The following is a 14224-nucleotide window of genomic DNA, read 5'->3' on the forward strand; positions in this document are numbered from 1 at the left end:
TGACAAGATGAATTTTAAACATTTTTTAAAATTTCAAATAAAGACAAATCAAAACTTGTACAGAAAAGCTAATTCAAATATGCACAATGATATTATAGGAAACCTTTTGTGTTTAAAAAGCAAAAGCATGTGCATGTAAGGACTAGATAAATTAAAACAAATCTGCTTAATATGTAATACTTTGGTAGCAATAATGAAACAGAAATTGAATATTCACATGGCTGCCTGAGTCAACAGTCTCGGCAGCCATTTTTAAAGAGTGATGTGGCAACAAGGCATCAGCAGCGGGCAGGAAAGACTGGGGATCTTTCCTGCCCTGAAGACTCCACTACACCACCAGGGCGGCCTCGAGTATGTGCCGGGAGGGTACCCTGTGGCTTGGGGGAGGGGAGGCAAGGAGTCAGATCGCAGCAGTGATGGGGAGCACCACGGGGCCCCTGGAGGTGCGGGGCCCTGTGCAACCGCTCCTCTCGCCCCTGCCTAAGACCGGCCCTGCTTGCATGTTGAAAGTATGGTAACTGTTATGTAACTCAGTGCAACAAACGCCTACTTTAATGCAATTTGATCCTGATGATCAAATTCCCCTTGCTGTTCTGAACAGTGCTGAATAATTAGTGCCACAACAGCTTGTGGAATTAAAGCTGTTTGACAAGCCCAGGCTGTCAAAAAAAAAAAAGCCTGGACCTGTCAAACATAGGGCTGGAGGCCTCCTCCGCACAGGTCACCCAACATGGGGGGCTGGAGGTCCAGTGGCCCTCCAGCCCCCCTTCCCCCGACAGGCCCCCTGGACAGAGGGTTGGAGTTCCAGTGGCCCTCCAGCCCCCCTCCCCCAGTGGTCTAGCGCCCTCCTGTACCTCGAAAGTGCCGCCTCCAAAATAGAGGCACCCTGGCCAGTGTATCCTAGGATGCGCTGGGCTGGTCTTCCCTACTATATAAGGGAGAAACTCCCTTATATGGTAGGGAAGCTGGACGGAGCTCTTCATTCCTCCCCAATGCTCTGCAGACCCAAATACGGTACCCTTGTTTGGCGTGCTGCTCGCTGAGCATTTGGGGAGGAATATGTAATGCCCTGTTTAGCATGTATTTGCATGCTACTTGCATTCAGAGCCATGAGAACGTTTCACACACTCAATGGTTCTGATCATGGGGTGGGAGCAAACGTGGGTGCTAGTATGGCGCTAATAGAATCTAGAGCTCGTGATTGCTTCTGATCATTGGGGCCTTAGCACTGTGTTTTTAGAGGACATATTGTGAAAAGTGTACAAGGGTGCAAAAACCTTTACAAAGGACTATATCATTATATCCTATGCACCCTTTCCATGTAGATTGTCTAACTAAATGAATGTTTGGTATTCCATTCTTTTGCGCAAAGTGAACTCTGTTAGAATGTTCACTGTAATACATTGACAAGACAAAAATCATGATTGTCTTGATGTAGATAAGCATCCGATGTTTTACTTTCTCCATTAATGACTTTCATGAGCTTTGATGGCTTGTACTACCTTAAGGTGTATGAATAATCCATAATTATTTTTTATTGCCTCTTATTTCTCATCACATTTATTTAAAAAGTACAAACAAAATTATATACAAACATATAAAAGCTATCGATATGTGTGTATAACAATTGTTATTGCTAGGCTTTTATTTGTAATAAGTTACAAGTTTTCCTCTTTCTACACCTAAAAGAGAGACATAGCTTTTTGTGGGAGGCACTGATGTTACAAATAAGAGCTTAAATTAGAAAATGCACGTCCATGTTTTGCAATGTAATCAGAATTATGTGACAGAAACCCAAGATGATTGACCATGTTGCAGCAGAAGCTGTGAATTAATTTTGATACGCTGCATGCAGTTTGTGACCAGTGCACCTGAGCTACTTATACAAGTGAAATATCATATTTGCACCTCTGTCTGGATGGCTGGATTCGTAATACACTTCCCATTGGTCCGCCCTGGCGATGACATCAGAGGGCGGATCAGTGAGAGGCAAGGGAAGCCAGCATTAGCCAGCGGAGGTGAGTAGAGAATCGCCCCCTCCTTCCGAGTTACAGGCCTCCCTCCCCTTCAAGTTGCAAGACGTCCCTCCCCCCTCCCCTTTGAGTTACATGCCCCCCCTCTGAGTTCCACGGCCCCGTGCCTCCCTCCCCCCTCCAAGTGCAAGCACGACCTGTCCTCCGTCAGCCCCTCGCCTTCCTGCGTGCCGGCTGTAATTTAGAAGTTCTTACCTCGGGGTCTGGTGTCTGCATTGAAGGCGAGCGGCGCTTCAGACTGCCTTCCCATGTGTCTCAGCTCTGCCTCTGGTCCTGCCCTCATTTCCTGTTTCCAGAAGGGCGGGACCAGAGGCAGAGCTGAGACATGGGAAGGCAGTCTGAAGCGCCGCTCGCCTTCACTGCAGACGCCGGACCCCGAGGTAAGAATTTTTAAATTACAGCCGGCACGCAGGAAGGTGAGGGGCTGCTGGAGGACAGGTCGTGCTTGCACTCGGAGGGGACAGAGAGGGAGGGAGGTGTGGGGGTCTGGAACTCGGAGGAGAGGGGGGAACGTGGAACTCGGAGGGGAGGGAGAGGCATCCTGGAACTCGAAGGGGAGGGGCATCCTGGAAGTCGAAGGGGAGGGGGCAGGGGGTCCTGGAACTCGAAGGAGAGGGAGGGAGGTAGGGGGGCATGGAACTCTGAGAGAGGGAGGTAGGGAGGGGGGTGTGGAACCTTGCTAGCGCCCGTTTCATTTCTTTCGGAAACGGGCCTCTTTTACTAGTTAGAACAGAAATCATGACCGCTGAGCTAAGTTCTGGAATTTAAGGCTTAAAAGCTTTTAGCTGTCAATTCAATGGAGAATGGTATGGATGTGATTACAGAAAGCATCTGTGTTAACTGTACTTCTGCTTTTTATTTTAAGGCATACACCCTCCTGTTTACTAAGTCATGTGTCAATAGTAGCACAGCCCATTCAAAGTGAATAGGTTGTGCTGGCATTAGCGCGCAGCTTAGTAAACGGGGAACAATCTGTTAGCTGCATGGTATGAAAGGAATTTTGTAATATAAAGTGAAAGGTAGAGTAAGCTACCTATTCAAGGGGAGCAAATAGAATGCCATAATTTTTAGACAATTATTGGAATAATTGAATGTCTGCCAGTTGAGTTAATGCTTAATTCAATTTAAATCATTTGTATACCATTAACACTTCTTAATTGAAGTGCTTGTTTCTAAAACTTGCTAAGTCTATATTAGTTGTATTAGAGTTAGAGGGTTTTAGAAATAATCCCTTCAATTGTATATCATCCATTTGCATACCGCTTTCTACTTGCACCTACCCCCTCCTCTACTTTCCATCAGGGATAACCATATTATCATTTTCTGGGAAACTATGTAATCTTACTTCTCTGGGCAAGCCATTGAAAAGGGGATATGGCTGTTTTGGAAAATCTGAGAACATAAGAGGTCCGTCAACTCTAGCATACTGTCTCTAATAATGGCTTGTCTGGGCAGGATTAAGGCATATGCAAACTAGGCACATGCCTAGTGTCCAAATGTTCGGGAGAGGCCCTGTCGGATGTTCATTCAATGGCTCACAAGGCATATTTTTTTGGCTGTTAAGGCAGCCGCTGGCAAAAAGGAGAGTAGTGGGGGAAAGCGAGGCTAGAGCCACCGCCACCAACTGCTGAGGTCTGTCTGTTTTCCTCACCCCCCCTGTATACTTCCTCCAATTAGCAGGAGAAGTTGGCAAGGAGTAGTTTTTATTTGTTTCCTTCTCTGCCAGTTTTACCATCAATTCAAATAAGAGGGAGACTGTCCTTAACCAGGAGAGAGCCAGCTAAATGTTCCTAATAAATCAAAACAGGGAACAAGATCTTTTGAATAGATCTTTTGTTCCCAGTTTTACTCTTCAGTCAGGATTACAGAAGGCCCTATTTTTATATTTTGATGGGAAACCAATATACTTATGTGCCTAGGGCCTACAAAAGGGTTAATTTGCCCTAAGTCTGTGTCATGAGTACCTGGTAGATTCCAAGAAGCAGATAAAATTTTAGTAGGGCAATGACTTTTCCCAATTAATTTTTTTATGGACTTTTCCTCCAGGAACTTGTCCAAACCTCTTTGAACCTAAGTACATGAAAACATGTCTATGATTTGTTTCAATCTGCTGGTTCTTAATTTCATAGATTGCTCCCTTGTAGTACATTTGACAGATTAAACAACCATTCTCTGTTTAACCAATACACCCCACTCGTGATTTTATAAATTTCTATCATATTTGCTTCTCAGTCACTGCTTCTCCAGGCTGAATAGCCCTAACCTTTCTTTATAAGGGATATTTTCCAACGCCTTTGTCTTTTTCTGTTGCTGTTTTTGAAGCTTTTCTTGTTCCACTTGTTCTTTGAGATAAAGTGACCAGAACTACAGCACAGCAAAAAGAAGCACAATGGGCCTTACGAATAGTGTGAAGGAACAACATGTATTGAAAGACCTGACATAGGCTGTATTCCAGCAATTTGCATGCATCAAGGGTCAGTTAATCAGATATTCCAACACTAGTGAAATCATTCTGTTAATTTTCTGTAATTAATAGTGTTGGGTTGACCTGCCTTCACTTTGTTCTGGACAGCATCTTAGCACTCTCATTAGCTGAATGTATTATGTACAGTATATTTGTAAAATGCTTTGTTTATTTTTGGTGGGACACTACTATGTTGTTGGTTGAATATGCTTTGTAACATAATTGAAAAAGAAAGAGCCAGTTTGTTTCAGAAAGCATGCAAGTTGTTGTCCAGCATCAGTTTTTTTAAATCTACCTATTGTAAAGATACAGACCAGTCAAAAATGAGCAGTTCGGTTCTGGCTGCAGACTGGACACAAAATTGGCATATGCTTAGTGCTTTCATTCTATGAAAATGTTTATTTTAAACCACATTCTTAAAAACAGTTCTCCTTTATACAGCTTTTTAATAACTATCTGATTTCATATTGGGGCTTAGGTGTAGTCTGTAGAACACCTAAATTTCAATGCCTCCCGTTTTTCTCTTGTCATTGTTATGTGTTTTATTGTGTCTGTAATCATGTAGCTATCAAGATGAGAGAGGCTCAGGATATATGTATATATATTTTTTATCATTTTTGTTCAGAAAACCTTTTGTCTTCACAGCAGATTCCTAACCTATGGCCACATCTCTACACAAAATGAATATTTTCAATGGCTAAAGTCTGTATACAGCAGCACAATGTTCATGTTTGATATTGTACAGTATGAAAATAAACAGAGTTGAACTTGGAGTGTTACAGATGATGTTCATCCATGCATAAACAATGACATTCAGAGACCTGCAGTTCAGTAAAATGAATACTTTTCACTTTAAAAATAGAAAAAGAAAAATGTATGCTGTAAACAGTGCAAGAAAGTGTGTGTTGCTGATGTGTATGGTTTGATATATGTCAGTGGGTGGAACAGTCAAGACAAGCAGGGGAATTAAATGAGTGAGTGAATGGGACGGTTATGAGCAGTGGCTGGAGCTATGAAGAATGGTAGTGGTTGGTGGAACTGAGTAAGTAGAATGAGTATGAGTGAAAGGAAGGGTGATCAGTGGCTGAGTGAATAAATACGTTATAAGTGACAGGGAGCAATGAGTGAGCAAAAGGAGATTCTGCATTGCAGAGAGGCTATATGAGTGAGTGTGTGACATGTTATGAAAAGTTGGGGCTCAGCGAGTGCATAGGGAGATTATGAACGGTGAATGAGTGAGTGGATGTAGGGATTATGACTGGCTAGGTGAGTGAGACAGTGAGTATATGCTAGATGATATGTGCTGGAGGGGCTGAATGAGAGTTAAGTCCTCATCCACACATCCCTGACACAGGACTAGATGCATGAAAGTCCCCAGAAACATCTGTCTTCATTGATATCCTCGGTAAAACTTACAGAGTTGAAAATAGCAAGCAATTCCTAAAGGGAATTGTATGCAAATGAGCTGCTCACAAAAACAGTGAGCAGCTCGGTAGGGGGGGGGGGGGGGGGGAAGCCACTCGACAAGCTGCACTTGCACAGAACAGCCAATCACTAAGCTTGGCTGCTGTGCCCATGCTCAGAACAGTGAGTGATACCCACGGTTTTCATACACGTATGAAAGCTGTGTGTAACTTTTTTTTTTTAAACCTTTTTGATGCAAAACTACCTCAGCTGGGGCCAGAGGGAAAAGGGTGATTTTTAATTTGTAAGCATTTTTCCAGAAGTCGAGGGTGGCCGGGGAGTTTCATGTGCTGCACACAGCCTCTAAGCTGCTGCCTTTCACTGTTGGGAGGCTGTGAAAGTTTGACTGCTCCTGCCCCAATTCTCCTGTGGCCCTCTGCAAGATCTGTCAGCAGCCCTGCCCAGTAGGACAGCCAAGAAGATCCTGGCTCCAAAGACGTGTTAGCCCACCGCTTACATGAAGAACTGCCTACTACAGCTGCTCCAGACCTCCCGTAAAATTCCCCCTGCTAAAGGTAGGCGGGCCTTTCTGTGCATTGCTGGAGAAAAGCTGTTCGTCTCTCGGAATGCACATTTGAATACTGATCAGCTCATCAGTATTGTTTAGCATACAATTTTCGTGAGCTCTCACCTCGAATGGTAAAAAGCCCACAGAGCCCCTCTGTGCATTGCCTGATGAATACTGAGCTCACTGAACCGGCTAGAACAGGTCAAAAACACTCATTGCTGGCCTGGTAACTTTGGCACATCTGCCGCTTAGTGTCAATGAATTCACCAAATAAACACTCCAGAGAAGTGTGAATGCATCTGTGGGGATGATAGGGGTTTGAGGGTGCGACACCACAGCTGTGTCAGGATCCCAGGAATAAGTAACCAGCTTCTATACCCAGCAGAATCTCAAAGTTACAAAGAAAAGTACATAAGTATTGCCATACTGGGACAGGAAAAATTTGAACTTTTCCACCTAAAAAGGTGGGTTGGGTTTTCTGAAGATATAGTCTCAACAAAGCATCTTTATCTTGTAAAGAGACAAACGAAACAAGCAATGTAGCTACTCATTTTAATTTTTTCCACCATCTGTTTAATCCAAACTGTCTAAGTACATTAAGTATTGTTGGGACAGACCGAAGGTCCATCAAGCCCAGCATCCTGTTTCCAAAAGTGACCAATCTAGGTTACAAGTACCTGGCAAGATCCTAAAACAGTATGATATATTTTATGCTGCTTATCCTAGAAATAACAAGTAGATAGAAAGTAGAGTTACTATTTAGAGTAATGCCCGCTGCGATAATCCAGCTGTTTCCGGTGAGTTTCAGGATAGCTTTGAAGAGCCAGTAGGCAGTAGGAGTGTTGAATCAGCTGTTTCCGGTTTGTTTCAAGTTAAATTGATGCCACCGCCATGTTGGATTTCAAACAGATGGCATATAGACGGCACAAGTGAGGTGAAGTGGTAAGACATGAGCACATTAGTATAGCGTATGAGTCATCAGTGTGGCAAGCACACTTTACACAGTTGATTCAAATTGTATCATTGCAGGTCCGGTGCTGTCTTCTCCCCTTGACAAAGCGTTCTTGCGAAACAGGCACCTGTCCGGGAAATAGGGCACGCCGGCCGGCACAGATAAGTAAAGCGCAGCCATTGATGTTAAGATACAGATAAGACCACTCCAGAGTGCGATTACAGAATGTATCATAGTAGTGGTCACTAGACAGCATTAGTAAAAAGGAGGGGGAAGGTGAGTCGATGATTATAAAGAAGCACAGAAGCTAAGATTCACCGTGTGGTGATGTGAAATCAGCTGTGTAGCTGTATGAGACTCCTCCTCCATTAGCAGTGGCCATACGCTCGCACATCACAGCAGCAGGCATTACTCTAAATAGTAACTCTACTTTCTAACTACTTGATATTTTGAACATTATAAGTAGAGATCAGCCACCTTTGGTTTGACAGTGTTATCCTAGAACTAAGCAGTGGATTTTCCTCCAGTTAAGTTTATTTATTTATTTACTTACCGCCCTTTTGAAGGAATTCACTCAAGGCGGTGTGCAATAAGAATAAATCAGACATCAGCAGCATCATATTTTATATATGTGTGTGTGTGTGTATATATATATATATATATATATATATATATATATATATATATATATCCCCAAAAATATATAGATATAGAGAGATACGTAGGGGTCATTTGCACTTACAGATCTAATGCATGCCAACGGTTAGCACGCACTAAATGCCAAGAAGCCCATAGGAATAAAAATGGACTTCTTAGCATGCACCAATCACTAGTTCACACCAAAACTACTAGCGCACCTTAGTAAAAAGAGCCCTCACTGGCAGCTCCTCCTTGGCCAGACGCCGGGCCGGATGTAATCTCGCGCGAAAGTCTTGTGGAGTTGCAGCCAGCACCACACACACGCATTGGCGCCATGCACGCCGCCACACTGCCGTCTCCCCCCCCAGCCTGGCCGGGGCCCACAGTGTGCAGTTGCGCACAGCACAATGGCGCCACGCCACTTCACATGCAGCGCCGCATGGGAAAGGTCGCGGTCGTGGCTCCAAGTCCACCTTGTGCCCTGTCCTGCCGGCTGGGTCTATGATTTTCAGGCAGTTCTCTTGGGGAGTCAATGAATCAATCACAGTCACAGCAGCAGCACTCCCCCGCTGCCCCACACAGCTACGGAAGCCAGGTAATAAATACATATGTATTTTAAAATATTTTTAACGTGTCAAGTATTAATTGATTTGCGTTTGTACTCAAAATACTTGCTGGTGGTGGTGGGCTTCTGGGTGGGGTAAGCACTTCACTGCCTAAGGCAAAAAAGGTATATTTAATTATTAAAATATACCTTTTTTTGGCCTAGGTAGTGAAGAGCCCACCTCCTCCCAGAAGCCCACCCATATTAGCTCTGGGCCCACCCAAAAATTCAGGTCTGGCTATGCCACTGGTTCAGCAGACTAAAAAAAACCAGTCTAGAAAAAAAGAGCATAGGAAGGTTATACCTTGTAGCCTGGTTAGTGAAAGAGGTTAGAATTAGCCTGATACATGAAAAGGCTTGGAATGTAAAGGAAAGAGGTTTGGAATTGCCCTAGATTATAAAGAGCATGTGAAACTGCTCTGGGTTGTAAAAGGCACCTGAGAACTATCTGTGGTTGGGAAAGGGGAATGTGTTTTAAAGGGAAACTGGTGTATGGTGTAACGTATGACCTGCAAGCTTGTAATAAGGAGTAAAGTTTTAATTAACTTTCTATTATGTTTCAAATCTTTTTATTAAATGTAATAACATTCACAATGCAAAAGATAAAATTCAAAAACATTGTAATGTAGCCCCCCCCTCCACCCCACCCCACTCCCTAACCCGCCCAATTATCTACCTCCTCCCTCCCAAACATCTATTATATAATTGTGCTGGAAAGCCAAGAAATACTTCTGTTGCATTCTTACTCTCTGGAAGGAGAAGATAGGGTTACCATATGTCCGGGTAACCCTATGTCCAGTTTTACTCGGACATGTCCTTTTTTTTGAGGACACTGTGGGACATCCAGGCAGGCTTTGCCAGGCTGCCTATTTGTCCAGGTTTGCGGACGAAAGGGCAGGCTAGTGAGCGGATAGGCAGGCGGGCTTTAGTGTGTCCTAGCCTCCCCTTCTTTCCTTTACCTTATTATTATGCCCTGGTGGTCTAGTGGCCTTTTTGAGGCAGGAAAAAGCCCCCTCTTTCCTGCCCGGCATGGCTGCAGACCTGTCTTGCTCCCAGTGCCACTTCAAAATGGCTGCTGAGAGTTCAAGGGGTGGAACCTTGCATCACGTAGCTATGATTTGGGTTCCTCTTTCCCATATACATCACTTTGCATTTACTCAGATTAAACATTATCTGCCATTTGGATGCCCAGTCATGTAAGGTCCTCTTGCAGTTTAACAACTTTGAATAATATTGAATATTTAACAACTTTGAGTCATGTTGAATAAAGGTTTGGGAAGCATTTGCCTATTATGGTAATTTGAGGAAGGGCGGGCTGTGGAGCCAGGTAAAACAAGCTATGCACATGCAGCAAGTTATGGTGAAAACCAATAATATTTATTAAAGTGCTCCTATTCACATCACAGAAAGGAAGATAGTAATGCTCAAAGCTATATCTATAAACATAACAGTGTCCTCGGGCGGGCTGCTCCTGCAGGGCCACAGCATATATGAATGTCTCTTGGCTCAGCAGCAATTCGTACTGGTCCCTTGTCTGTTCCCTGGATCCGGAGTTACCAGCAGAGTCTCAAGCAAGTGCACAAGTCTGGCCTGGTCAAAACCCAAACTCTTCAAGGTTCTAAGTTGAATTTGGCCTACCTGAACGTAGTGGTTGCAGGTTCTCAGCTTCAGGGCGGCAGCATCTGCAGTGGTCTCACAACTTCGCTCTGGGCCCTTTTAACCTAGCCCTAGCCCTGTGTTTTATACTTCCTGGGCCATGCCCTCCTGGCTCCACCCTTCTTGTGTCACTTCCCCTTGAGTGGGACTAGAGTTTTAAAGTGGCCCTAACACTATGAGGGAATGTTCTTCAGGAAAAGTGGCAGCGCATTTTCCCTTTAATGCAATAAAATATGTGAACTACAAAACTTAAAATTAAAGCATAGGCTAATGTGGTCATTAATGTAAAATTAACTAAGGAGGCTAGGTCTTTTCAGCTTGGAGAAGAGACGGCTGGGGGAAGACATGATAGAGGTATATAAAATAATGAGTGGAGTGGAACAGGTGGATCTGAAGCGTCTGTTCACGCTTTCCAAAAATACTAGGACTAGGGGGCATGCGATGAAACTACAGTGTAGTAAATTTAAAACAAATCGGAGAAAACTTTTCTTCACCCAACGCGTAATTAAACTCTGGAATTCGTTGCCGGAGAACGTGGTGAAGGCGGTTAGCTTGGCAGAGTTTAAAAAGGGGTTAGATGGTTTCCTAAAGGACAAGTCCATAAACCGCTACTAAATGGACTTGGGAAAAATCCACAATTCCGGGAATAACATGTATAGAATGTTTGTACGTTTGGGAAGCTTGCCAGGTGCCCTTGGCCTGGATTGGCCGCTGTCGTGGACAGGATGCTGGGCTCGATGGACCCTTGGTCTTTTCCCAGTGTGGCATTACTTATGTACTTATGTATCCCACATTTTCCCACCTATTTGCAGGATGTTGGCAGATAAATGCAATTTCGGTGGAGTACCAACTTTGCAATAGGTTGTTTAGAGACATGCTAAAGAACTACTTATCTGTTTTCAATGCAGATGATTGCAGTGCTTTAATGCAGTATTTGCTTAGGGAATCATTTGCTAAACATTTGTGTGTTATTTGCCACAGGTCCCATTGCATAAGTAATAAATTGTATGAAATAAACCTCACAACTGTTAGTAAATGGCCCTTTTAATGCACTGTTACTAAAACGTTTTAAGGGGATTTTAGGCACTTTTTTTTACTGCATTTGTACCCCACGTTTTCCCACCTGGAGTAGGTTCAATTTGGCTTACAGGTTACTTAGGGAAAACAGGTCACATAGTAAGGTTCAATGCGGCTTACAGGTTATATTAGGAAAAACAGGCTACATGGTAAAGAGAAGTTTGAAGAGACGAGATTTCTAGGAAACAGATAGTATTGGGTTTTGTGGAGTGATGGGAAAAAGTTCTGAATAGGCCGAGATCATGGTTATGGAGTGCTGATTGATTGTCCGCAAGAACCACTTGGGTTCGATGGGGAAGAATGATCTAAAAAAAGTGGGCTTTGAGTTGTTTTCTGAATTGAAATTAGTTGTTCATGAATTTTATTTATTTATTTATTTTATTTTATTTATTTGTTACATTTGTATCCCACATTTTCCCACCTATTTGCAGGCTCAATGTGGCTTACATAGAACTGTAGAGGCAATCGCCAGTTCAGTAAAGAAACAGATCTTTAGGTAGGGTGTTCCAGATTTTGGTGCAGATGTAAGTGAAGCAGGTTTTGTGTTTCACTTCTTGACATCTGAGAGAGTGGAGAGTGAAATAAGATCTTGCTCTATTGGTTGCGTTACGCAATGTAGGTCTATTAGGTCAATCGTATGCCAGAGAGAGGCTAAATATTATTCTGTAAGCCAGTGTGCAGATCTTGAAGGATATTTGTGCTTTGATGGGTAGCTAATAGAGTTTTTGAAGCAGTGGTTTTGTGCTTTTGAAACAGTTTTTGCCATAGATTAGTCATGCTGCTATGCTTTGTGCTGTTTGTAGTTAATTAGGCCTTTCAGTTACTATAAGAGATTTTGTTGTTATTAAGCCTAAAGATCAAGCTGGTTTTATACTAGTAAACATTTAGTAAACAGTTTAATGAATATTTTTGTTAAAGCCTTCTAGATTGTAAATCAGCATAAGTTAGATATGCAAAGTGAAGAGACACAGACTTGGCCAGCTTACTTAGCAGCTATAGCCCAGAGCACGTGTGATTCAGTGATCATCAGGCAAAAATGCTTGTGCGACTTAATTGAACGGTCAGGATTCAATCCCACTTTATTACCTAAAAATGTCTGAAGAACCAAAGAAGGCACATCACAAGCCTTTCTGTAGTTTCACTTTGTTATCCCTCAGGACATGTGGCAGAGTTGGGAATTTATGATTAAATGGAATTGCTGGATTATTCTTTGCTGATATTTCCCCTACAAAAATTATATTTGTTTAGATGACTATAACCTGCTTGAATCAAAAATAAGTACAGGAGCAGTTTGCATTGTCACAGTGAATGAATCATCGTAATTAAAGCCCACATTCATTTTTTCATTTAAATTTTATTGTAAAACACATTAAGTAACAGCATCTTAGCTAAAAAAGAAATATTCTAATTAGCATCTATTTTGAGGAGAAGTAACAATGACAAGATGTATTTCTTCTTCTTGTCTTCTGATATAAATCCACAACTATGTGCACAAAGAATAATGAGAGAGAGAATCCTGCTGGTACTACTCAATAGCTTTTGATGGAAGAAGAAAAAAGAGGGTGGGAAGTGAGAATGCATCCATGCAGTTCATTGGTGAAACTTCACATAGAAGAGTGTGGCTGGGTCTAGGGGGGGTGGGGGGAGAATATGACAGAGCCATTCAAATTAAGTACCTTAAAGTATCGGTAAAGGACAGGGGCAGACTGATGGTGATCTGGGCCCCCAAGCACAGAAGGTCATTAGGCTCTCCCTGGCCGCTGTCTGCCACACTGCTGCCCCTGCCACCACGACTGCTGCTGCAGCCACCCCCTCTCTTACACCATAGCTCCCCAACCACTGCTCCCCCTCCCACGCACCCCAGATCCCTGAGCCTCAGAAGGCCCTTGCAGGGCCTTGGTAGTCTAGTGTCTTCGTTGGGGGCAGGAAAGAACCCCACTCTTTCCTGCCCGCTGCTGCTACTCTGCCCGTCACTGCCATGTTTTCAAAATGGCTTCTGAGACATCTCATGGATCTCAGCAGTCTCACCAGACATTTTTAAAACATGGTGGTACTGGGCAGAGTAGCGGTAGCAGGCAGGAAAGAGTGGGGTTCTTTTCCACCCTTGTAGATGCCACTAGATCACCAGGGCCTTTCAAGGGATCTTGCCGGGTATTTGTGACCTGGATTGGCCACTGTTGGAAACAGGATGCTGGGCTCGATGGACCTTTGGTCTTTCCCAGTATGGCAATACTTAAGGTAAGACAGGGAAGGGCCCACTGAGGCACAGGGGGCTGTAGTGTGTGTGCGTGGGGCAGCAGAGAGAAAGATCCTCTGGGCCCTCGGGAACTGCCTGGTTGCCCATATGGTCAGCCTGCCCCTCGTAATGGAAGAGATTTTTTTATTATTTTATAGAGGAAAGAATGTGATAGACCAAGCTATCAATGTTGTCAGGTTCCAAGGGGGATAGATTCAGCAGCAACATCAGGAAATGTTTCTTCCTGGAAAGAGTGGTAAACACATGGGAAGGTAGTGTACACAGAAATACAACAGAATTCAAGAAAACATGAGCTACACAGAGGATTCCTTAAGATGAAGAAATGAGGGAAAGGCCTGGATCAACTAGAGACAGGCAGACTAGACGGAACTAGTGGTTCTTTTCTGCTACCATATTCTGGGTTTTGTCACCCACTGGGAGAACCAGTAACTGAACTCTTGGATGCCTCAGTATCTCTCTCTCCTTGTCCCTGGTTAAAAAACAATATTGTTTAATCTTTAGACAAGTCTACCAAACCTGCAGTGTTGTGCCCTGTTCCCCACATCCCCTTTAACAAAGTAGGCAGGCCTG

The sequence above is a fragment of the Microcaecilia unicolor genome, chromosome 3 (assembly GCF_901765095.1).
Source record: "Microcaecilia unicolor chromosome 3, aMicUni1.1, whole genome shotgun sequence".
Classification (NCBI taxonomy): Eukaryota; Metazoa; Chordata; class Amphibia; order Gymnophiona; family Siphonopidae; genus Microcaecilia; species Microcaecilia unicolor.